The sequence below is a fragment of the Platalea leucorodia genome (assembly GCF_965183815.1).
Source record: "Platalea leucorodia genome assembly, chromosome: 5".
Taxonomy (NCBI): Eukaryota; Metazoa; Chordata; class Aves; order Pelecaniformes; family Threskiornithidae; genus Platalea; species Platalea leucorodia.
The window spans coordinates 29,791,359-29,815,240 of NC_138827.1; positions in this window are offsets into that span (position 1 = coordinate 29,791,359).

Genomic DNA, 23,882 nt, shown 5'->3' on the forward strand with positions numbered 1-23,882 from the left:
GCCCAGATCTGCACATGGTTAAGTCAGAAGAAGGCAGATCTAAGCACATCAGGGATCTTAAACCAAATCTGACAACAGCCACTGAATTCAGGATTCAGTTTCTGTCCCTGAAAGCCCCAAAAGCTCTTAGAATACTGCCCAACACAACTGACTGGCCTGCTTGCCCTTGTGTTTTATACTCAGATCAAAGAGCACTTTTTAATATTTTGAAACTGTTCTCATTCCCAGAAATGTGAATGAAGACAGGTCATGCCCATCTATACAGATTGACTACAGATGCCTTTCTCATCTGTTTTCTTCATCAAACTGTGACAGTCCCTCCAAGTTTTGTGCAGGTCACTACAGAAAGAAAATGTCCCCACACTTTGTATGACCTACCCCCTTTGAATGAGAGGCTTGACTGCCAGAGGGATGGATAGTTTCATACCAGTAGAACCACCAGATATATGCAGTGATATAACAGTTCTTCTAATGCATTTCCTAATACTCCCCTAACAAAAAGTGCTGAAATAGTTCATAACCAGGAACTTATGTGAGTGCAAGTCTCTGTTTACGCAGGTGCATCACTCCATAGCCGTTTGGACACCTGTCCCCATTTGTATGTTGGTGAACTCTGCTGAAGTCATACAGTGGAATGAAGCAAACATCATCTTGTCTTCCAGCTCTACCCCATCCAAGTTTTGTCTTTGGTCGCCCATTCTCATAATACTCCCATTTTCCTTCCTCGGTGAGAAGTGATATTGTTTTTATTTCTGTGTTACTGTAGCTTGAAGGAGCCTATTCATGTGTCCATAATCCACAGAGGTAACTCAGGATGAAAGAACATTTTTTATTAACTAACAGTCTGTGATGGGCAAAGGTAGAACAAGGGCATTAGACAGAAGAAGAGTCTGAATCTCTGTCTTTTAGCACTAGCTTAGTCTTCAGACCTTGTTATCTCCATGGTAAACAGCAATCTCCCCATACTGGAGAATATCAACGAAGAGTTCTTAGGGTTCTCTATTCATGGGACAACTGGGAGAAACTTGACAGATATGCATTTACATGTTTATGGTATAGAAAGATGACCAGCTACCATGGAGATAGCAGGCTTAAGGACTATGTTACTGCTGTCTAATGCCTGGCCTTTGCAAGTGCCAGCCAACTACCATCATGAAAGGGGTGGACAACCAGGTGTGGCTGTTGTCCCTGCTCTCTGCTCACTAGCTGGTGCAGAATAGAAATTTGCACTAATTTCCAAACAAAGAAAGGCCAAAGCTACTTCTGGGTGCTACTGGGAGCCTGCCAGCACACATCACACGGCATGAGGGTTCAGATGGTGGGGGCTTTATCTACACACTGCTACAGAGGAACACAGTGCCTGTGGGAATTCATGACTTGGTCGGTTTTACAAGGCTCTGAATGTATAAGACTGAATTTATAGAGTTTTCTTATTGGTGTTTTCTCAGCACAGTGGCTCTTTCTGTAAGAAGGAAGGCAAGGAAGCTACTAGAACATTAGAAAGTATTGTATTTATTGGGTCCTGTAGTCATCCAGAAAGTAAGAGGCAGAAAAAAAGTATCCTCTCAGGAGAGATACAGATTAGACTTTGAGTCAGTCCTACAGCCAGCTGTTTTAAAAGCCCCAAAAGGACTTAACTATTTAAAAATTATTTAGCACCATATGAATTACTTGGTGGAATTAAGGAGATGAGAATGATGAGGAAGGAGTGAGGGGTTTTATCGACTCAGCACTAAATGTTCAGCTGAAAAAGGGAGGGCAGGCAAGACAGCTCATAGATGCCTGTGATTTCCAAGCGATCCATGAATGTTTATTGGGACGTCATGTCTCTGACCCTGGAATGGGATGCAAGCCAATCTGTATAAAAAGATACTCTTATATTCCTGGCATAGTTTTGCGGTGAGCAGAATCTGCTATATGTATATTTTATGTTTCAGGTTGCAGGGCCCTGTGTGGGAGTTTTATATAATGTCTTTCAATATTTATTTGGTTAAACTTTACAATTATGATCCTTAGAGAAAATGATTCTCAGATGCTGGATCCTGCCTGTATAATTTGAATGAGATTATGCACACACAGAGACAATCTCTTACTCGTACACAACAGCCACTCTATCATTTACGCTTCTCCAGCCCTCCACTTCTATGTATCTCCAATAACATATTTATCCTCACAGTCACCATAGGGGTAAACCAGTGATAGCCACACCATGACAGATTGATACACAGACACATTGGCCTAGATGGAGACAGTGCCTACAGTTAAGTGACTCCCTAGGGTCCGTGTGGTTAGTGAAGACAAACTGGTATGTCCAGAAGGTGTCTCAGCCCACCAAAGAACTGAACTGCTGTGGAGGACAGAACCTTCCAGGAATTTTTACTCTTTCCCTGCAGAACCAGTAAAGCACAAAAGATTCAGCAGTTGATGTCAACATATCTATGTCCAGACAAAGTTAAAGTCACCACTATAAGTGAATTTATTTTCCAGACTTCTTTGCATCTTTGTCTTCTCTGCAAGGATCCCTATCTATGAATCTGATTTGTAGGAGGGAACACGTGTGTGCTATTGCCTCATTTCATACAACTTTTTTAGAGCACTTGAGAAGAAAAATGAAAAGTGTCTACAGTTTAAAAAAAAAAATTCAAACTGGAAAGATTAAGGTAGGACAGGGATGGGGGCTGGGAAAACATAGCCACTGGTGGAACAATAATTTAGTACCTACTCTGCTGTACATTTCAGTGCAATGGGAAGAGTGATGTTCTCCAACACAAAGATCCTTTGCTTCTTAAGCATTCCAGACCACAGAAACTGGAACAATTTGCTGGTAGAATGATGGTCAAACAGATCCAAGAGTCCTCCATCAGTAATGTAAAGACACCAAACATATTCCAAACATTATTCCAGCGTATTAGTCTGTTCCTTGTTAGTTTCTGCAGTTCAAAGCTGGTATAATCACAATGGTATTCATTGGGAAAAGCCTCCAGTGTTGCACTTCATCCCACTGTCTCTTCCACATGGAGCTTCCTGATTTCTGAGCTCTTCACAAATTATTTAAATGAGGTTAAATTAATAAAAGTCTACTCTTCTACTTCTTTCTCCCATATATAAATATACCCAGAAGGTTAGAGATTACTGTATCGTTTTGGGTGCATGAACAATAAAACTAGCCAGTGCTTGAGAGATTAAACTGGATATGGGCTGGGTTTGCTTGGTGGCAGTTGAATCAGCTCAGATGAATGATGAGACAAATGTGTGCCACACAGGCCACCAAAACTTGAGTGGCTTGGAACAAGCCAGGGCAGGCAAGCATGTGGGTCTAGTCACACTAGTGAGAACAATAATGTCTTTACCATTCACATGTAATCAAAGCAGCCAAAGATCTGTCAGCACAGTAGTTCTCATTAAACATAAGCATTTGCCAATGGTGAGTGGAACCTGGCATTTCCCAGGCAGAAGTATGTGTGCAGAGAGTGTGTGCTGCACACACACACACTCTCAGCCTGAGGTTTCTGGGAAGCATCAACCATACAGCTACTCAGTGTGGGCCCTTAAGACCAACATCTTTGGTTTGCAAATGGCTTACTGCACACTGAAGAATATTCTGTAGATTGTGGGCACGGTCGGTCCAGAGCTTCCAGGAAGCACTGAGCTGTGGGCACGAGAAATAGCTGGGATTTTCAGGTGTAATGGAGGTATAATCAGTTGATTTCCTTTAAGCACTGCACAGTAGCTTTCTGTTCTTCCTGTAGGATAAGGAAATACAAGACAGATATAAAAAATCATCAGATTCCACCAAAAATGACTGTCAAGTAGAAAACAAGCATGTCTATGAAAAGGCAGATGTAAAGTTATCTTAAGCTGTTGCACAGACACTAGGGACAGCAAAAAGAAAAGTTAGCTCTAATAACTACTATGCTGTGTTATGTTTCCTCTCTCATTCCCATGTGGGTAGGAGGGAGAAGAAGAAAACAAATATCCTGAAGTTGAGTTTAGGTCATCAGGAGTCTTCAGGGTTAATGGGAACTGTTACTGCTGAGATGCCAGGGAAAACTATTTCAGACCTATCAGCTCTGCCAAAAAGAGCAAAATCAATCAAATATTTGAGTTCCTGTGTAGGAAGTAAAAATAATTATTCTGTTATTTATTACTGTAAAAAAGTTTCATTTCAGCCAAAATGTCTGAAAAAAAAGCATTCAAATTTTATGCGTTTGTGGCTGTAGGAGGATTTTAGTTGGATGGTTTAAATGAGTCCCTGTGTGTGTGTGTAAATGTCACAACATGCCAAATAAACATGGGTCTGAGGAGTCTGAATACGGCTGCATTTGAACCTTGGGGAAATTCAGATTCATGGCCTGGTTGTATTTTGGCATAACAAACTGAGCCAAAGCCTTTACCCAAACACACCCAGGACTGTGAAAAGTTCAACCCTGCATCCAGTCTTTGCTTCCATGGCTGTTGCTTCCCTAAGCAAGCATGAAATGGGCTGCATAGGCTTTTTGTGTGTCACAGGCGGACCAATATTTTCTGCTTCAATTTGGAAGTGCCTCTTGTTGCAGCTCCATAATGAGCTGTCTCTATAGCAGATGTCAAAAACAAAATTCAAGAAGTTTATTTTCCATCCCGGACTGAGTACTTCCTGAGAAAAACAAACTCTTTGTGAACATTTAAATCTGCACGGTGACCTGCGTTGCTCCACTGGTAATGCTTTGTATTGCTAAGAGAGAAACCAGGAGCCAATTCCCAATCTCATCTTTTCCTTCCCACGCCACTGGAAGCCAAGCGTTCTGCTGAGGCAGCAGGCTTGGACCTCCAGGGCACTGAGGGAGACTCTCCACTGGTGAAGTTGATCGGAAAGCTGTAACTTCAATCATCTACTGAGCTGCTGTGTACATCCCAATGCTTAGCAGTGTTCCCTCTGGCTGATGATATGTCTCCTCAGTTTTTCTTGGAGGGCTCTTCCTGTAGGAGCATTGTTTCTGCAGGCAGAACACCTCCAGCTGTTGCCAATGGTAGGCTTTCACCTTCTACCAGAGTGGGCTAGAAAAGAATTATTTCCCCACTAGTTTGCTGAACAGTCATACAGTTTAATGGAAAATCGTATTACAGCTATCAAATTCTGCAGAATGGTTCAATAAACATAGGTGACAATCCAATTCCCTGCTACTTCTATGGAAAGGTCTAAAATAACATATGTTATATGATATGATCCTCTGGGCATCATCCTTATTCTTTGCCACAAAAGCATTCAAAAAAATAAGCATGAGAGTTACTGTTTTCTCAGTTTTGGAAGATCACCAGGAATTGGTCCCAGATTGGATCTTACTTTAGGGTAGATTTCTCCAAAGGGAAGTTCCACATGAGACGAGTTCCTTAGGGATGGAAGAGCTCTTGGCTGCTGCTTTTATGAGATGTATCCGGAGAGGCCACACTGAGCTATATAAGAGACCTTCCTAGAGAATGCTTTACAAGGCTCATTTTCTCAATGACGGCTACCTCCAAGGCTATGCAGTTGAAAGAGCACATTCACCTCCTTGAAAATCAGGGCTGTCTTGACAGTCTGCTCCAGTTCTTCATGCACTGATCTTTTGGTTATGTTATGGGTGACCCTTTACACTGTGTTTAATGACTTTATGGGAATCTGGGAAAACATCCAATCATTCATAGTTGAAATATTGCACTTTGGACTTGGTACCAATACAAGCAACCTTGTACTTTATAAAATTGACTGGGAACTGGTTCCCCACCCCTTTTACTCTTCCAAGAACTACAGCCACCACAATAAAGTAGCAGTCGAATTTATGATCATTTACAGTAAGTGGAAACAAAGCGCTTCTCGTATCCCATCCCTGGTGCTAGCTATTTTGCTTAAAGCATTGAGGCTCCTATGAAATGTTTCATGCACAATCGCATGCCAATATCTGCCAGGCCTTTCGAACTGCTTTGACCTGCCCAAAAAGTAACAAAATTCTTTGCAGTGGCAAAATAACACACGTTAGCTCAGATCAAGTCACCCAGAAAGGTGGCACTGCTGACTCAAGGCCTGTAAAGATTCTCTCTCAGTGATTTTTTTACTTCTTTGCCATCAGAGTGTTTTATAATAGTCACTCTTCATGGTAAGGTTCTTTTATACATCCAAATGAGCTCCTGACAAATGCAGAAGCAGCTTTAAACTAACCTGGACAGACATGAAGGCAGGTGGTCTTCAATTTCAGAAAGAGCTGAGAGAGTGAGATCTTCCCAGCTTGAGTGATAGCTCTGCAATTTGAGTTAAGACAAACACAGATCCCAGCCCATCGCTCCAGTATATGGACTGTTTTTAAAAGAAGGAGATGTTATGTCTGTCAGCCTGCCCAGAAATCCTTTAGCTGGCAAAAGGAATCTGAAACTGAGATTGTCAAAAGCCAAAAAGGAGTATTTTGCAAAAGCTTCAGGGGTGTTGGGACTGGGGAGGGGAAGAGAATTCCTAGAAAACATATCTGGGAAAACAGATTGGCCACTGATTTGTAACAAGAGCTTAATCTGCTGTAGTCAAGCATAAACGTGTGGGTTCCCAGGGCTATGGTTTGCTGGACAGAGAGAGTAGCCAAATGGAGGAAGTGTTGCCCATGGTCTTATTGTGTGTAAAATGGGAATGAGCATGTAATACGGATGAGCCTGAATTATGTGGGAGACGCAAACTCCCCTGCTGTAGCTCCTGTACTTTCTGCATTGGTATTGCAATTCAGGAACTTCTATCATAAGGACTCAATACTCCAGAAAAAAAGTCTGGTTGATTTGGTGTGTGAGTAGAAGAACTGGGAAGGGTTCATGACCCTAGAGAGCATCCTTTGGAAAGCACACCAGCATGAACCTTCCTGGTCCCACAGTCCCAGGAAAGACTTTTTATTCCTCCCCAGGCTCATAAGCCCTTCTGTCCTGGTTTCAGCTGGGATGGATAGAGTTAATTTTCTTCCTAGTAGCTGGGATAATGCTGTGTTTTGGATTTAGTATAAGAATAATGTTGATAACACACTGATGTTTTAGTTGTTGCTAAGTAGTGTTTATTGAAAAGTCAAGGACTTTTCAGCTTCCCATGCTCTGCCAGGTGCACAAGAAGCTGGGAGGGGGCACAGCCAGGACAGCTGACCCAGACTGGCTGAAGGGCTATTTCATACCACATGACATCATGCTCAGTATATAAATTGGGGAGAGTTGGCTGAGGGGCAGTGATCGCTGCTCAGGGGCGGGCTGGGCATTGGTCAGCAAGCGGTGAGAAATTGCATTGTGCATCACTTGTTTTGTATATTCTTTTATCATTATTATTATTATTTTCTCTTCCTCTACTGTCCTATTAAACTGTCTTTATCTCAATCCACGGGTTTTATTTTTTTTCTCCAGTTCTCTCCCCCATCCCACCAGGGGGAAGGGTGAGCAAGCGGCTGTGTGGTGCTCAGTTGCCAACTGGGGTTAAACCACAACAGCCCTTCTCAGCCTAACTGGGGGTGATGGTTAGCATAAGTGTTAAAGGTTTGCCTTTGCCCTCTCAGAGGAGATGGGAGCAAGTACTGCTGAAGCTGGTCACTGTGAGATATCCCCTCATCACTGCAAAACTACATACAAATAGATTCATGCTGCTTACAAAAGCACCACCAGTGCTGCCTAGGAGCAAGCAGTGGAGTTCAAACACATTTGACAGCTGTCTATAAGGCATGTCATTCATTTTATGAGTAATTGTAAAACGGGAAATTCAAGAGAGATGGCTATGATGGTCTGTGGAACTAGAAATGCAAAATGCAGAGGTTCAATAGATTGTTTTGGGACTTTCTCTCCAATAGAGATTTCCTTTAGATACTTATGGATAACATGGCTTCTGTGCCACACACAGATCTCACAGCTCGGCACTGACCAAATAAGCCTTTCCTCTCAGCTTTGCTTTCCATTTCCACTGGGCTAAGCACCTCATCAGCAGTCAGTTAGCTGCTGTGGCAAGTATGGGGCAAAAGCTTCATTATCAGTTACCCAAAAATGACAAAACTCAGGCATTAAGCAATGAAGAGCCCCAGGTCACAACGGGATCAAGAGCAGTGCTGGATCTGAAACATGAGCACCTGATATAAACAACACAATTCAGTGTTTCCCAAAATAGTCTATGATTCTAGGTGTGGGTGAAAACAGAAAGGCCTCTCAAGAGCTCCTTTAGAGACCCATAGTCTCAGATTCTGAGAAATAAGTGGCTGTCTAAATAAACCTAAAGTGAAGCACTTAAGGCCCTAGCTAATAACTTTATGAAGATATTCTTGATGAAGGAAGGCATAATCTATGATGCTACATATATTGCATATTTGCTTATATCTATCCTATAGAGTTTAAACACTGTCTGCTATAGTATATACTCTTGGAAAGACCTGTAACAGATGTAGCAATAATACGACAATAAGGCAGCAATGGTACACTGAGTTTGCAGAGAGCCTGAAACAGTAGCTTCACATTGCTCCTTGCCCTCAGGGCTTGCTTTTTATGGGTTTCACTACTTAAAGCATAAAAAGAGGCCTGTCATGAAGTACTACAGAAGCTTCTGTCCAAGCCTTTGCTGAATTTACATACTTAGGGGGGAGGGTGGAGTGCTTTCATCTTTTTTTTGAAGGACCCATAGCTTTCAAAACTTTGAGAAAAACTTAGTCCTTAAATCATGCTGTCTCTCCAACACACAATTACAAACTGGCCATGCAGGTTGTTTTTTTTCCTCTGTATCTATGCATTTTTGAAGTCTGCTCTGCTGGTTCTGAGATCTGTCTTTGAAAACTGTTGTCAGTAGCTTCAGAGTTAAATAATCTGAAAGCAAAATGGAGTGACCCAAATGGACTGATTTTATTTTTCTTGTTTCACCAAATGACCTACAACACTATGACAAAATGCAATTCTCTCCCTCCCTCTCCTAATTTCTCCTTGTGACCACTGGGGGGAAAAAAAGCCAGTCTTCCTGCAGGTCTGACTGATAGGCTCACCTACAAGTGACCTCATCTTTCCATGGTTGATTTGAAAGCAACACATGTTTAATCCAGAAATGGTGTTTATTCATGGTCCTTCTATAGTACACAGAGATAGTTTTTGCTAACAAATCTCTCTGCAAAAGCAAGCAACATCCTAGAAACTTGCTCTGACTGCTGTATAGACACACAGGAACACAGGAAAACACAAGACACACAGGAAAAAATTCTTACACTTCTTGACATGTTTTTTTGCTTTAAAAAGCCTTACTTAGAAAGCAGGCTAGTAACTATGCATTTGCATGTTATTCTTTGTTTAAACATGTTAAAAAAACCACCGTCAACAACAACAACAAAAAAAGCATATCCATTACTTAAAATTACTACCCAGTCTTCAGTGGACTTTTGCACTGTCTTTGTCTTAGAGAAAGCAAACACTTGACTTTAGGGGCTATAGGACAAATGAAGGGTTGTTACCCTTCCTGTCTCAGGAATGGAGCCCTCAAGTTGGTCAACCTTTTGTTTTGGAAACCAAGGGCCCTTGTAAAATTTCTCTCTCTTGAAAAACTCCCTCATCCTCTAGCAGTGCCCTTCTCAGTGAATCCTGCAGGTAGACACCCTTGGCCTCTTTCAGGATAATTTGTGTGTAAATACCAGAGTTTGTTCCAAAACTAGGGGACACTTTGAAACAATGTTGCGATCAAAAGAAAAAGAACCAAAGCAGTTTTGTATAATTCAGTCAACAAGACATTTTAGATTTCCCATGGTATCTAAAGCACCTTCATGGGGCAGGCAGACATCACAAAGACCTAGGGGAGATCGACATTTATCTGAATGACAGCTGGAAGCCCCGAGTATACCTTATGGCACTAGACACAGTTAGATAGCTGAATCCTATTGAGACTCGTGGAGTATCACGGTCACACATTTTTTTAATTAAAAATTAGGCCTTGTAAAGCCCTCTCTCTTGGTTAGAAGGAATCTGCTGGATTCCTTCCTGAGGAGATGGTAATTTCTCTTCCCTTTCTTTAGCCTTCAATTTTCATTAGCACTGTTATGTGGAAGGAGTAACAAAACTGCCTTAAATATTCCTCCTTCTCTCTTTTCCAAAAGCAGCAGTACAAGGGGGTGTCAAAATGAACGCCTTCATTAGCAGGCTGTTTATAACCAAAGGGCTTGTTAAACACAAACCTGCCCTGCGGACAATTTGTTAAACTGGTCTGGTGGTCAGAAGTGTGGTCAGGCAGTGATGTCCTGGTGCAATTAATCACCCATTAGCAGACACCTGTAACGTCTTTTGCAAAGGAGGTCTTCATGGTATAAGATGCCCTGCACAGGCAAATGGGAAAGGAAGACAGGTTTCAGGAGCACTGGAAAGAAGAGAGACTTTCTGAGAGACTGTAGGGCTGTCATAAATCACATAACACAACAGCTGCTCTTCAGTTATGGTTTCATTATTTCATGACAGTGGCATAGGCCATACTGTAGAAACAGGTCTTTGTTCCCCCTGCTAGTGGCTGCTAGTGGCTTACAATTCACATTATAAATTTTAGCTTCATCCAGCTTCTAGCTTAGGGACTTAGAACCAGATACAAAGGGACAAAAATAGAGCAGAAGCAGCTAAAACAGGATTTAGGTGCTAAGGCCAAAACTGCAGTCCAAAAACTCTACAGGCATCTAAACCTCTAGGTTTTTAGGACTTGCCAGTCTCCTCTTTAGATTTGGCAGTTTCCCATACACCTGCAGTTTTGCCACAGCCCAACACCACTTCTCTCTTGTCCTTTGGCCCCATCAGTCTTGGATTCCCCTCTGCAAAGCTTCAGCAGAAGAGAAGGGTGCCCCACAACAAGGCTGAAGGTCTCCTGAGGAACCTCTTGGGTAAGGAGGTGACTTGCCATTCTGGTGTTTTCTTTTAAAATAAAAAAGAGAGAGCCCAGATGAGATTTGCTGGAGAACATAAATTAATGTCTCTCCTTATGAGGAGATCCTGAGACCCATCTGTCCCATGGCCGAGTTTTGGAGTGGGGTAGGAAATCAAATACTTCCTACTAGTAGTGCCCTACACAGAAGGTAGATTTTAGGGTAGATTTGAGAATTGTTCAGCCCTGGGGGGTTGAATTCTGTGATGGGAAGAAAGCATTTAAAAAGTGAGTAGATGTACAAGGACTTCACTGACTCCAGCATATCCCAGGAAACTGAGAATCAGCCTTCGGATCTGGAAGGACTCTTCTCAGTATCATGGCAGGAATTAGTCTGCTACTATCCCGCACTCTGTTTCTGGGCATGGACCTCTGTTCCTCGATGGAAGGAAAGACTGGCAGACAGAAAGTAGTTTAGAAGACTGCCATAGTAAGAAGACAGAGAAGAACAATGCAAATATTGTTCATTCTTCATACTAGCAGGAGAGTGAGGCTTTTGTCTTTCAAAATACCTGAAGAAACAGATGCCACACTTGCTCCCCATGTCAGCATTTCACCTAGATAAATCAGAAGAGGCTTTTGATGTGTTCTTTCCAGGAGGGAAGACACTGCAGCTGTTCCAGCTTATTCTGGACTTTACTCCTGAAGTAGGATCAGCTACTGTTTGAGGTAAAGCAGCAGAAGTTACTTGCAGCTTCTCCCTAGGATGAGTTTTCTTACTCTTCATCCTTTTTTTCAGAACAAAAAAGCTACTTAGAGAAATACTAATAACTGTTGTTTAAAGAAAGAGCTATTTGAGCGGTTATAAAAATTGTGTAAGCCACTGCATGATTTCAAAATCACATTATTTGCTTTATTTGAAGGCATAACACCCTTTCTGTGAAATTAAAATGGCAGGACACAGCAGAAGAGGCTCAGAAGAGCCTGAATATAACATCAGCTTTTCTTTCTTCCTCCCTTTCAATTCTGAATGAATATAGACAGTATTTTCAGCAGGGTTAAGTATGTAGAGGCTAGGCCAGGTTGTGAGCAGACCTAACTTCTCATTCATGCATCAAGGAGAAAAAGAAAGCATTGTATCCTGAAGTCTCCAAAGTGGAAAACCACTTCAGGCTTGGACTTTGCACAGACACCTGTTTCTATTAGCTGTAAGGAAAAAAAGGCAGGTTCACATCATGTTTTTCACTGCAAACACTATCCGCCTAAGTAGGGCAAGTACTCACTCTCTGTGCTCTCTGCGCACACCTCAGTGAGTTACTGGAGCTGAAAACTTCTCACCAGTGATTGCACTTAATGACTCTTCTCTCACTTAAATAATTCACTGTGTAAGGGTGTGAAACCATCTGCTTTTTGGAGAGCTTATTGAATTCATTGTCATGACAAAGATTCCTTGCCTACATTGTAACAAGAGGAGGAAAGACAAAAGAGGAGAGGCTACGATTGAAATGGACACACTAGCTGAGTTATTACAAATTGCCATCTCTCCTGGTAACTCCTGTCTCCTCAAACCCGAAGCAATCAGGATGGCACCCAGCATGTTCCTCACTATGCCCTCATGACATGATCTGATGATCTCCGGAACATCCTCTTCCCTCATCAGTCTTAGGAAAAGACAAGCCCAGGAAGCAAGGGGAGGAGTCCAAATGAGTGGCAGTCCTGAAGCTCCTGGCTTCTTGAAAACTACTTGGATCTTCAGTAGAGCTAGGTTAAGAGCTGCTCTATACCTTGGATCACTACAGCTTCCTAAGAACTGCCTCTAGGACACACTGTATGACAAGAATCTCCCAAAACATCACCATACATTCTTAACTAAAAGATTAAAGCCAGAAGGGTATTCTTGTGTCCTCCATCCTCATGTGTTCAATTTCACCCAGACACCTCTAAATGAAGAGATTATCCCTAAGCACTCCTTTTCTGAGGAGACTAAACTCTCAGTCATAGATACCCAGGTGCCAAGAATCCAAAGTCTCCTCAGAGTCATGCAGATGATGTCCACATGACTAGATGAACCACCCCAGGGTGTGGAATCTCCTCAGCTCCCTTCCACCTTTAGCTCCGCTGATCAAATATAACTTCAAGTGAGAAAGATACATGAGGGAGGCATCCAAGGTAGACAGTAGTCTGTCTCCATACTGCTACAAGGCAGTCCTGGAGCCTCAGCGACATGCCTTCAGGTATAAGGGATCTCTCACATGTGAGAGGAAGGTGAGGTGACAGAACAAACCCCTATGACATACGAAGTTAATTAATTATCTGGGGAATGGTAGACAAACAAACACCCAATGTGTGCAGCTAAGAGTATCTTAATGGTACATCCCTTAAGCCAGTTGCAGCTCCACCAACCTGGAGAAGACTTTTGGCTTGAGAATTAAATAATTTTCAGCAACGAAAGTGTGAATTGATGCCAAATAATGAATATAGTTCAAGCAGCAGGCAGAAACAGCTCTGGAGCTTCCTGCTACTCCAGGTGAAGTCTTCCTCTACGAGAGTGCCCAGACCATAGGCCTACATATGCCACCTCCCATCTTCATCTGTCTCCTTTACCTATCAGAGCAGTGACTTTTACTTGCAATCAAATCCTGTTTGAATAACTTATTGTGAAGCTCTCTGCACTCACCACTCTACAAAGCCCACGATGACCCTAGAGGGGGTTAAATGGATCCCTCCTTCCCTCTCCCATACAGTCAACACCTCACAGTCCTGACAAGGGATTCCTCTCCCTCTCCTCCCGTGGTGTGACCCCCCTGTCCCTCCGCCCCTTGGATCGGTTCCGACAAGGGTTTTAGACAAGTAGCAAGGTGAAGTGTTTGCTCAATTGCTGCCCGTGTTTAGGATCTCAACCAACTTGGACTCTGACTCCTGAGTCTTCCACAATATCAGGGGTTTGCCCCACTCTTTCAGGCCCTGGCTGAGATGGAGAGCAGAAGCTCTGACAGAAAGCTCTGGCTAAAGACTGCCCTGAAATAAATGGGGCCAAAAATTTTCTAGCTTCCTCACCTGGCTGAAAGACTCCCCAAAGAACTAGTCTATTAAAATGCACTCTTTTATTCATTTTTTGCTGTGCTGAATCTGAGAGTCCAGATTCCTTTCTGCCTTCCAGTTTGGTCTTTGTTGTTGTTGTTGTGTTTTAAAGGCGTCTGTTAGATATGAAAAACAGTATGTCTCAGCACACAGTGCCTGGCTCACAAGTGCATAGGGGTGCCAGGCCTGGGAACGTCATTAGCAGACTTGTTTAGAGAAAAGGGTTAGTTAACCACAAAACTGCTCTGCTGATAATTTGTTTAACTGCTCCCGTGGTCAGAAGTGTGGTCAGGCTCACAGCATCCAGGAGCTGTTAATCACCTGTCAGCGGGCTCTTGCAGCGTCTTCTGCAAGTGCGGCCCTTGTCGTTTGAGGCCCTGTCAGCAAGGGAAATGAAAAGAGCAATATTCATAAAGCTTTCAAGAGAGAGAGCACAGAGCTGTGGCTGAATCTCATCTGTGGTGTATCTCATCTGGGAGCGGATTTAATTTGCTAACGGAAACCCCAATTCTTATGGCAGTAAGGGATTGTGCAATTAGCATTATTTTGCAGCTGAATTTTTAATGAATCCATACAGTCTGTCTTTCTGTTACTCCCATCCCTTACAACTTCTGAACACATGGGCCAATTTCAACAAAACCAGACACATGGGAGAAGTTTTGTGCATATTAAGTTCCTACATCTCACAAAAATAGGGCAGATGGATAGAAGAGAGAGTGCTTAATGCCCCTCCTGGGAGAATACTTTCAGTGCAATCTCAGCTCTTACGTACCTGAGACAATATCTATCTCCTGAGAGGAGTCCAACTGTCCCAATTGCAAAAAAAAATCAAGTTCGCCTCTTATTAGAGACATCAAAGAACCCGGTGTCAGGACCCAGAGTCCCAGGCTCCTGGTCTGTTAGGACTGCTGTGGTTTTGCATTGAAGTAGGGCTTGGGGCTGAACGCAGATCTGCCACGTGAGTCTCTGCACTGAAAATTAGTCTCTGCTCCACAGTTACAATCTGAAAGGAGACGTGGGCCAGAGCACACCAGCAAATGAGGAGAAGTGGAAACGGCTGAGGACTTTGCTGAGAGATATGTGAGTTTCATTAATCGGCCCTAGTGATTCAGGACAGGAAAGAAGATGCTGTGTTTGACAAGACTGTCACTGTGAAGGTTTGCTCTAAGATGATCCAGCATAGAACCACTTAAAAATACTGTCATTGAGTCATCTGCTCATTTCATTTTCTCAATAGTTTGTGCTTGATCCTATACCTAGGCACAACTCCACTCCCTGACTCTCTCCAAATATCTGCCTTGCCAATTAAACATGGGGCCTCGTGGAGTATAAGGATCCATACTGAGCATCATCCTCCTTCTGCCCACTCTATCTTGCAAAACCAGACCCAGTCTTCTCCAGCTAACTCCCTCCACTCCAAAGTCAATACCTTACCTCCAGGCAAGGTCTCCTTGTCTGCTCGCACTGCCTGGTGGACCTCACTGCACTCACGCGAGTCCCTCTTCCAGAAGCTTCTGCATGCCAGATGCCACCAAGACCTGCTCTCAAAACCCTTTATCCTGCCAACACCCACACAGAGATGTCTCCTCCTCCCCGTCTGTCACTGAGCCCTGTGGCTATCGTGCTTTAACCAGTGACTTTTGTTCTTCCTTGTGAAGCAGCAGCATTTACACATTTTGTCCTTTCCCTTTTCTCCCATCTTAGGTTGTCATCCCACTTCACAGCAGGGATGGAAAGGGAGAGAGCACCAAATTTTTGGTCCATCCTGACATGTTCTGCACCATGGGTCCTGGGCCTGTTGGCTCAGTGTGTTATGAAGGTGGAAAGTGGAGAAGACACAAAGACTGAAAGCAATTCCCCTGTGTTACTGTGGTGCCCAATTTGTGATCCCCACTGTGGGATGCCCCTTTCTTTGGGAATCACTCACCCAGGGTCACCAGATTCATTGCCTTCGGGGGCTAGAGCAGTCCCGCATGATCCCTCAGACAGATGTGCTGAAGAGCACAGCACACTTTACTGATGCCCAAACGGTCCTTATCAATGAGTCATCTGAACCAGAGCTGGGCCCTTCTCTCTCCCCCCAGCACTGGAAAACTTCTCAGGGCCATGCCTGCAAACCAGAGAGAGGAAAACCCAGTGCTGGCCGTGAGAACTAAGGGCAGAGAGGGGAACTGCAGCTTCAAGTCTATATTAGAGGTGTGTTTTACCCTTTCCCTGAGGAAAAAGAGGAAAACATGAAAGCTCAAAGTAAATGCATATTTCCAAGAAAAACGCTATGTGATTAAGTTTTGATCAGTGGCGATGAGTATTTTGTCACACAGGAAATTACTATTAAGGGTCACTGTGCACTAATTAAGCTTTATTTGCTCCGAAGCACCTCATGGCACCTCACAGCGTGTGCACTGCCATAACTCGGTCTCCGCACGCGCAGTTCTGGATGCGCGCACACAGACACAGACACAGACACAGACACAGACACACAGACACACAGACACACAGACACACGCCCACACAGAGACCTGCTGCGATGCCGCTCCGCCGGCCGTGCGGAGCGCTGGCGCCCGGCCGCGGCGCAGCCCACGCCGCGCGGGGAGCCGCAGGCCCCGCTCCTCGCCCCCGCGGCCAGCGCTCGCGTACATACGAGCACCCCCTCGCGTCTGTCCTGGAAAGAAAGGCCCGGCTCCGCTGCTCTGCGCCGCGGCCTGTCGGGGCTGTGTTTTGCCAGATGATGTATGCACGTATTCGAGAGCAAGGATAACCTTGTAAGGAGCAAATCCATGGCTCTCCTCTCCTGATAAGCACTGCTCTTCCTTTACATGGGGCAGACGAGGGCTGTTTATTTAACCACTGTTTTACATAACACAATAAAACAGCGCGTATGAAGGCGCAGGGGGACGTTTTGGGTTAACAGCTTAGCTCTCCTTGAAAGGAATCGGTTGGTGAAGTTTGCAGCAGCAATTCTGGCAATTACCTCAATCTCCGACTAAGGTGAGCTCATGTCAGTCATTGCTAGCCGCAATTTCTAAACCAGCTCCATCGTTCTGCTTTACTGCATGAGCTTGCTGCAGAGGGAAAAGTGGGCCATATGTTTAGAAGTCACTGTAAAGCCCCAGCAAGCCCACGGGAATCCGTACATTGATTTTGATGGGCTTTAGACTGGACCGTTATGCTCCAGCAGCCTGGTAATGCAGAACAGTGATTTCAGCAAGGCTGTGCTCAGGCACATAAAGCAGTTGTTTGTTAGTGAAGAGGACGAATCAAAGTGACAAGGAATAGACAGATGGAGAGTGACTTTGGGGGTAATTAAATACATCAGCAATGTGGGATTCAGACCAATACTCAGTGTGCACTGGAGACCCTCCTCGCTCCTCTGCATAGGGAAATCCTGTTTGGTTTCCACCTGGATGCAGAGGTATCCTGGCTCTGGATCTGGGGGCTGTGGTGAATGCAAGCCTCTGAGTGAATATTTATTCAGGCCAGACATAAGCTAGACAACATCTATTGCTTACACTGCTCTGAAAGCTTCTGGACTTAATTTTCAGAACAGCCAGTAAGCAGAGCCATGGGAACCAGATCCAGTCCTGCTCTGCTGGGTTCGAGGCCATCAGGGACTTAGAAGCCTCTCGGTTGACCTACAAAACTGAGTCCATAAATCTCACCCAGAGTTTCCTGCAAGTGGGCCAAGAAGATGCGGGGAAGGAGGCTAGGCCTTCAGAGCAGGGCTGGCTGGCTTTCTACTGGACTTCCTGCCAGTTACAACCATGGGACCCCACGGGCTTCAGAGGTTTTGCACCACGGTGTACATATAATATCATTTGGCCATGCCTTTCCATGTTGTATCTTGGTTAAGCCCAAATATTTCTGCCTACTCAATACTCAGTTTATCCTAAATAAAAAGGACTGTTGCCAGCATGTAAAAGATACATGTAACGTTGATCTGTCAAACCTGGACCCTGGCAAAGCTTTCTGAGACTGTAGACCAGGGCATATGCCTACAAGCGTGACTTCTGCTTCTGTCTTGCCAAGGGACTCATGTCTATCTTATTGAGTTTATTTGTGGGAAGGAAAAAAAGGGTCAATAAACATAAAATGCAACAAAAGAAAATGCCAAACTAACTCTGACAGGCTTTCTTCATACCACTTCCTTTTGTGGAGAAACAGCATCTGTCCACTTGAATTAGAGCAAAATATTGAGAAGATGTTTCCTAATAAGCTGGCAAATAAAGATGCCAAAGGGGTGAGAGCTGAACTCTGGAGAGGATATTAGCTCCCCCCCCCAATTCGAATTCAGTCTTTGTTATTATTATTTTTGCTTCTTCTTTCCATTTCATTTGGCAATGGACTTTTACAAGAAGTAAGCTTTTTAGTGTTCTCCCCTCTGTGAACTCAGACTGAACACAGCCAAAATTAACTTCTCCCTGGGAGGTGAAGAACGAAGAAAAGGAAACTAATCTTCATTTCCTACCTCTGTCCCCCTGACATTATATCCTTTATTTGCAAGGCGCTCAGATCATCTGCATATAAGAAAGAGAAAGAAAATAATGTATCAAATTGGAATCCACTATCTGGAAATATTTATCCACTTTACAATGGCATTGCCATAAGAAGTTTGATTTCTCATCTATTCCAGATTGCGGTGCTGTAGAATAAGTAACCTTTTTAGCCCACCACTGAATTCTGTGATTCATCAGTGAAATAACAGGATTTTGGAGGGTTCAAAGTATTTCCTTTCTAGTCTGACAATACAAAGAAAGAAAGGAATTGTTTCTGAGGAGGGGCCAAAGGGGGGAGGGAGAGGTTTGCTGTTCAAAGCAAAGAATCTGTTGAAAACACTGGAATAAATTGACTTTGATGATCTTTAGACATACACTTTAAAAGGTGTGTGCCTTTAGAAAGCAAAACAAATACGTAACTAGCATTTAGTTCAAATACTAGTAAGTATGTCTTTTGTACTTAGGCACCTGGTAGGGAGAGGTTGGAAATTTTGTGGATTCTGCTGGGAAATGTTCTGACTTCCTAAAAGTAACGCTTCTGATTTTATAATGCAACTTTTACTACAGGTTATCTTTCAAATGTAGACAATATGTCTGTCATATTTTTGTTTATGCTGCAGTCACATAAAAAGGTTGTAAATTTGAGGTGATCACAAACCTTGTCTAAAGCATGTGTGCACTTTCATGACATTCTTTATCTTTAGTGTTTGGCCAGTTGAGATAACACGGTGGTGTGTCAAACACGTGACACGTGTTATCTAGATACCATGAACACTTTTGTTGCAGGGACATGTTGACACAGCGCTTTTGAGTAGATGAAGACAACATGATGGCTCCACTTATGCTAAGGAACAAGATGAGTGGTTTTATGTTAATCTTCCTCTCCCCGCCCATGGCTAACACTATCAGCTTGAGCTTGCAGGGTGGAACTACTCAGATGAACTCAGCAATAAAAATGTTAACAAACAAACAAACAAACCTTATTTTGGGTATCAGAAGGATTTCATTTTGTTATTGTGGAATTAGAGAGAAAAAGGTACCCAGTATTTCTTTCATATATAAAATGTGTACCTGCATGGGAACTTGCCTTCAAGTTATTTTTTTTAAAAACGTCTTTTCCTTTGTTAAGAATAAAAGCACAGTGTTTGAGACTGAGAGGCTTGAAGGCATTTGGAGTGAGAAAAATAAAGAAATACCATTCTTAAGTTCCTTCTTGACCACTAGCACAAATCACAGCTGGGGCCTCACTAAACATCACATGCCAAATTCTGTCATGCCTGTATACCTGATAAAACTACAGAATTTCAAGTCTGCATCCTTGCTTGGGGGACTCTATGGTCCACTCTGTGCACCCTACTGACATCCCTCGATGTACAAGGAAGTCATAAAGGACAAAATTTAGCTGGAAAGCTGCATTTTTGGGAGTGCAGGGAGAAATTTAATCTCAAAATAAATAGATCTTTAGGAGCATGTTTACCCTGTGACATGGAAGACAGCAGAGAAGGGCAAGAGTTGGTAGGGACCTGAACTGGAAATCCACTGAGCCCTGTGTGAAGGTATCAGATTAGGTCTGGAAGTATGACAGCCACATTTGTGGGATACCAGACAATGCCAAGCCTCTCAGCTCCAAAGGTACGACCTGAACGGGCTGAGGAGGTAACGCTACAGAAACCAACCTGGGTCCAGCTGCCTCCCAGCCTCCCTCCCATACAAACTATTTCAGGGGAGGTGAGGATTGCATGACAAATTCAATTAGAGATGAGCCTGAGGGGGAAAGAGGTTGTCAAAACAGGTGATTAAAATGAATGCAGTTTGAAGCCAAGGGGAGTAACCAGCATTAAGTCATGCCCACAAGCAAGGAAAAATAACGTACTAGGAGCTACGAGGTAAAGTGGACTCATTTGGTTTTTTTCATTGTGTTCCTTCAGTTTCTCATTTTCCTCCCCTCCCACTCTCTATAATGCTACTGCTTGGCTACACATTAAACACTTTGACGGTCACACAAAATCATCTAACATTTCCATGGCAGTGAAACGCTAAAGCATAAACTGTTTACTTCTTGTGATATTTGTAAGGAAAACAAACATTTTATAAGGCTCCAGTTCCCTCTGCCTTTTCCTCCCCTGTAGCCCCCAAAATTATTGCCAATGTAAAAGACAAGAGAGAAAATAGACCTTAAGTAAACGGAGTCATGAGTGTTATTTACTATCCACTGGTTATATGCCAAGGAGATATCAACCAAGCAGACATTAGGAAAATATTTATCCAAGCATTAATATATTCTTTACACATGACACATTGCACATCATTATTTAGCTGGGCCGATAACATGGAAGCTTTACCAACAGCATATTTCTTCCTGTGCTTAGAAGACTTTAAAGCATTTTTAAGCCTAGCAGTAAATCACAGCCTGGTTTGCAGATATATTCTGTATACACATGCATATTCCGCTTCAGCCCTTCTAATCACATGGCTGAATGTCCATGTCTTTTCTTCCTTGGTACTTAAATGCCATTTTTGTCATTGAAAAAGGAAAAGCAAAACAATCAATGTCTGCCACATTCTAAGTTCCTGCTAAAATTCCCAGCCACATCCATCTCCACTGCTTAATGAGGGGACTGATCGGGTGAAGTAGATCAGATAATACAAGAACTGAGACAAATCTGAAAAGACTCCTGAACAAATCAAGAAAGCCTTTAAAATGTCTAAAGTACTCTACTGTTCCAGGGCTGGGAAGTGGTGGGCTTATCCTGGTGACCTGTCAATATGTCTGTCCCTAAGAAAAATCAGAAGAATTCTTATTTTTGGTCTTATTCTCATTACTTTTTTTTTTTCTGTTTGGCAGATGAAAATGTTTGAATAGTTCCCATCTGTCCTAGACAAGGAGATGAACCTCTGGCTGCTCAGGCTGTTCCTGTGTAATAAATACCAATTCCTAAGTACAGGAATTAAAGTGAACCTGATTGTATTCATTGGAAATGGCATTAATGGGCACAGAATTAGAGGCGTGGATTTCTTAACTGTTTAGTCACCATAAAAGATGTGGGACCCACTGACCAGAGAACACCATGGACTGAGCTCTGAAGGGGAGGAAGAAGAGGGACAAGGCATGGACGTGGATGGATCAGCAAGTGTGCCCCTAAGTTTCCTTGCATCAGACCTCACACCAACTCCAGCAGGACTTTGAGCCCTTTACAGTGTTGTTTTCAGCAACAAGCCTAGGGGAAAGACAAAGGTTTGGACACAGGGCGTCCCATAACCTAGCACTGATCTGAAACACTTAGTACTTCTTGATGATGCCATTTAGCCAACCCTTTCTCTAAGCATTAACAAAACATTAAAAGACTCCAGATCTTACCATGCCTGTTTTATATGGAAAGCTGGAGCCCGGAGAACTTTAGTGACACCGCCAGAGTCAGTGACGCTCTCATGAACAGAAACTGAGTCGTGACTCTTCTTGTCCTGTCTGAACTCCCAGGCCCTCATCAAAGAGCTGGACAGTTTTTGCAGCTACAGATTTGTGCAGTGATCCATAGGGACTTGTAAAGGCTAAAGCTGCCATTAAAAATTACTCCTTAGGCATGCAAAGGCATAAAGTTAAAACTTTCTGAGATAAGTTGTAACTTACAGCTCCAGCACATGCCTGCCTACTAATCCATCTTTTCAGTGAAAAACGTCACAAGGAATTGCAATCATTCTCTTTATAACAGCAAGATCCACAGGCCACTCTGTCCAACAGCATCCCGCTTTTACTTAGTTAGGGATTTGTCATGCTCTCTAACAAAGGGTTGACTTAATAATTTCTAATAATTTATCATGTTAAGAAGAGAAATAAAGAAGGGAATTGTTAACACAGTGAGATTTCCTCCACACGCTTAAAGGTCTGAAACCTGGGTCCTGCGACCTCTCTGTGCCATTGGCTGATGACACTTGTAATCGCTTGCATCTGGGACCTGATTTTCCAGTTCTTGAATCAAAAGGGAAACTTCAACCCCCCCAAAATCTCTAAGACTGCTGAAGTGAGTGAATTTTTCCAATTAGGCTCACGACTGTTGATTTGCAGTTTACCAATTACAGCACACTCCAGCCATACATTTGACAGAAAGGGAAGGGGAAAAAAAAATTCTGCACATTATTTCCCAGTGAGAAACTCTAGAAGAGATAAGAACATTTCAGAAATAACTGATAAGCTACATCCTGCTGGTGTTTATTTTTATTTATATTAATGGATTAGCTGAGCTGAATCAAGGATTCTGGGTGAGGAATGTCTCCAAGATGGATGGGAAGACAACACTCATGTGAGTGATGGTCCACTGGCAGAATAGACTGAACATTGCCTGTTGATTTAATGGCAAGAGTAAGGCCTCCTTAAGGAAGCAAGGCTTCATCTCATAAATTCATAGATTGATTTTTAAGTCCAGATGGGATCGTTATCCTTGGACTGGTCTTTTGTGTGGCAAAGGTTTTCAGCAGCACCTGCCTCAAGCCCATAACTTCTGTTTGAATTGTAACACCTCTCTTAGGACTGTAAGCAGTCTGGATTGAGATATTCCAAATGACAGAGACTGCACCTTCTCCAAGAAAGTTTCTTCCATTTCAATGCAACATTAATAGTCTAGCAAGATTCGTAACTTGTACTTGAATTACAGGTGGCAGTAACAATATTCCAGCATGGTTTATTTAGTTTGTTTAGAACGTCTACTACCATGTGTTTTGCTAGTATCTTTCCCATGCTTAAGCTGACACCAGTTAATTCTGTTTCCTACATACCTCTGGGATATACATCTCTAGCCTAACTGGTGGAAAATTGGTTGTTGATGCTCAGGAAATAACCGATTTTCCATCTATTATGATGTGGCCTTCCTTACTGAAAGTATATGCTGCTGATATACAAACCACTGATTACAGTTTTTAGTTAACAAATGGGTTTTGTCAACTGCCCCAGGCACTGCCTAACAAAGTTGTGCTTAATGGCTAAGACGACCGATTTCTTTGGGGATATTGCTTAAATGGAGCACAGATCTAGCGTACACAACAGTTGCTATTCATCAGGCACTGGGAAAAAAAAGCCTGGCAGCAAGCCAGAAATGTAAAGCAGCCTTATAAGTTGGCAAAGTAGTTTATAATTACTGCTATTAAAATATACATACACGCATATATATATATCTCTATGTGCATACACACACGTGAGATTTGCTAAGATATAAAATGCCGATGCTAACTTCAGGGCAATATTTCTATGATGATTTCATTCCATGATTAAGTATTTCGGAAGGAAGATACAAGATATTAATTAAAGCAGAGGATAAATACCTTCTTAATTAGCTGATGAAATACAATTTGCATGGAAGTGAATTCTTTTTAATAACTGCTGAATGTGCCTGGGGCAATGTTTCAGCACGTCCCCAGCTTTTCCCTTCTGTCATCCTCAGGGAATTCTAAATAAATGTTTAGAGACTAATTCTGATCTTGCTCACTGTTTT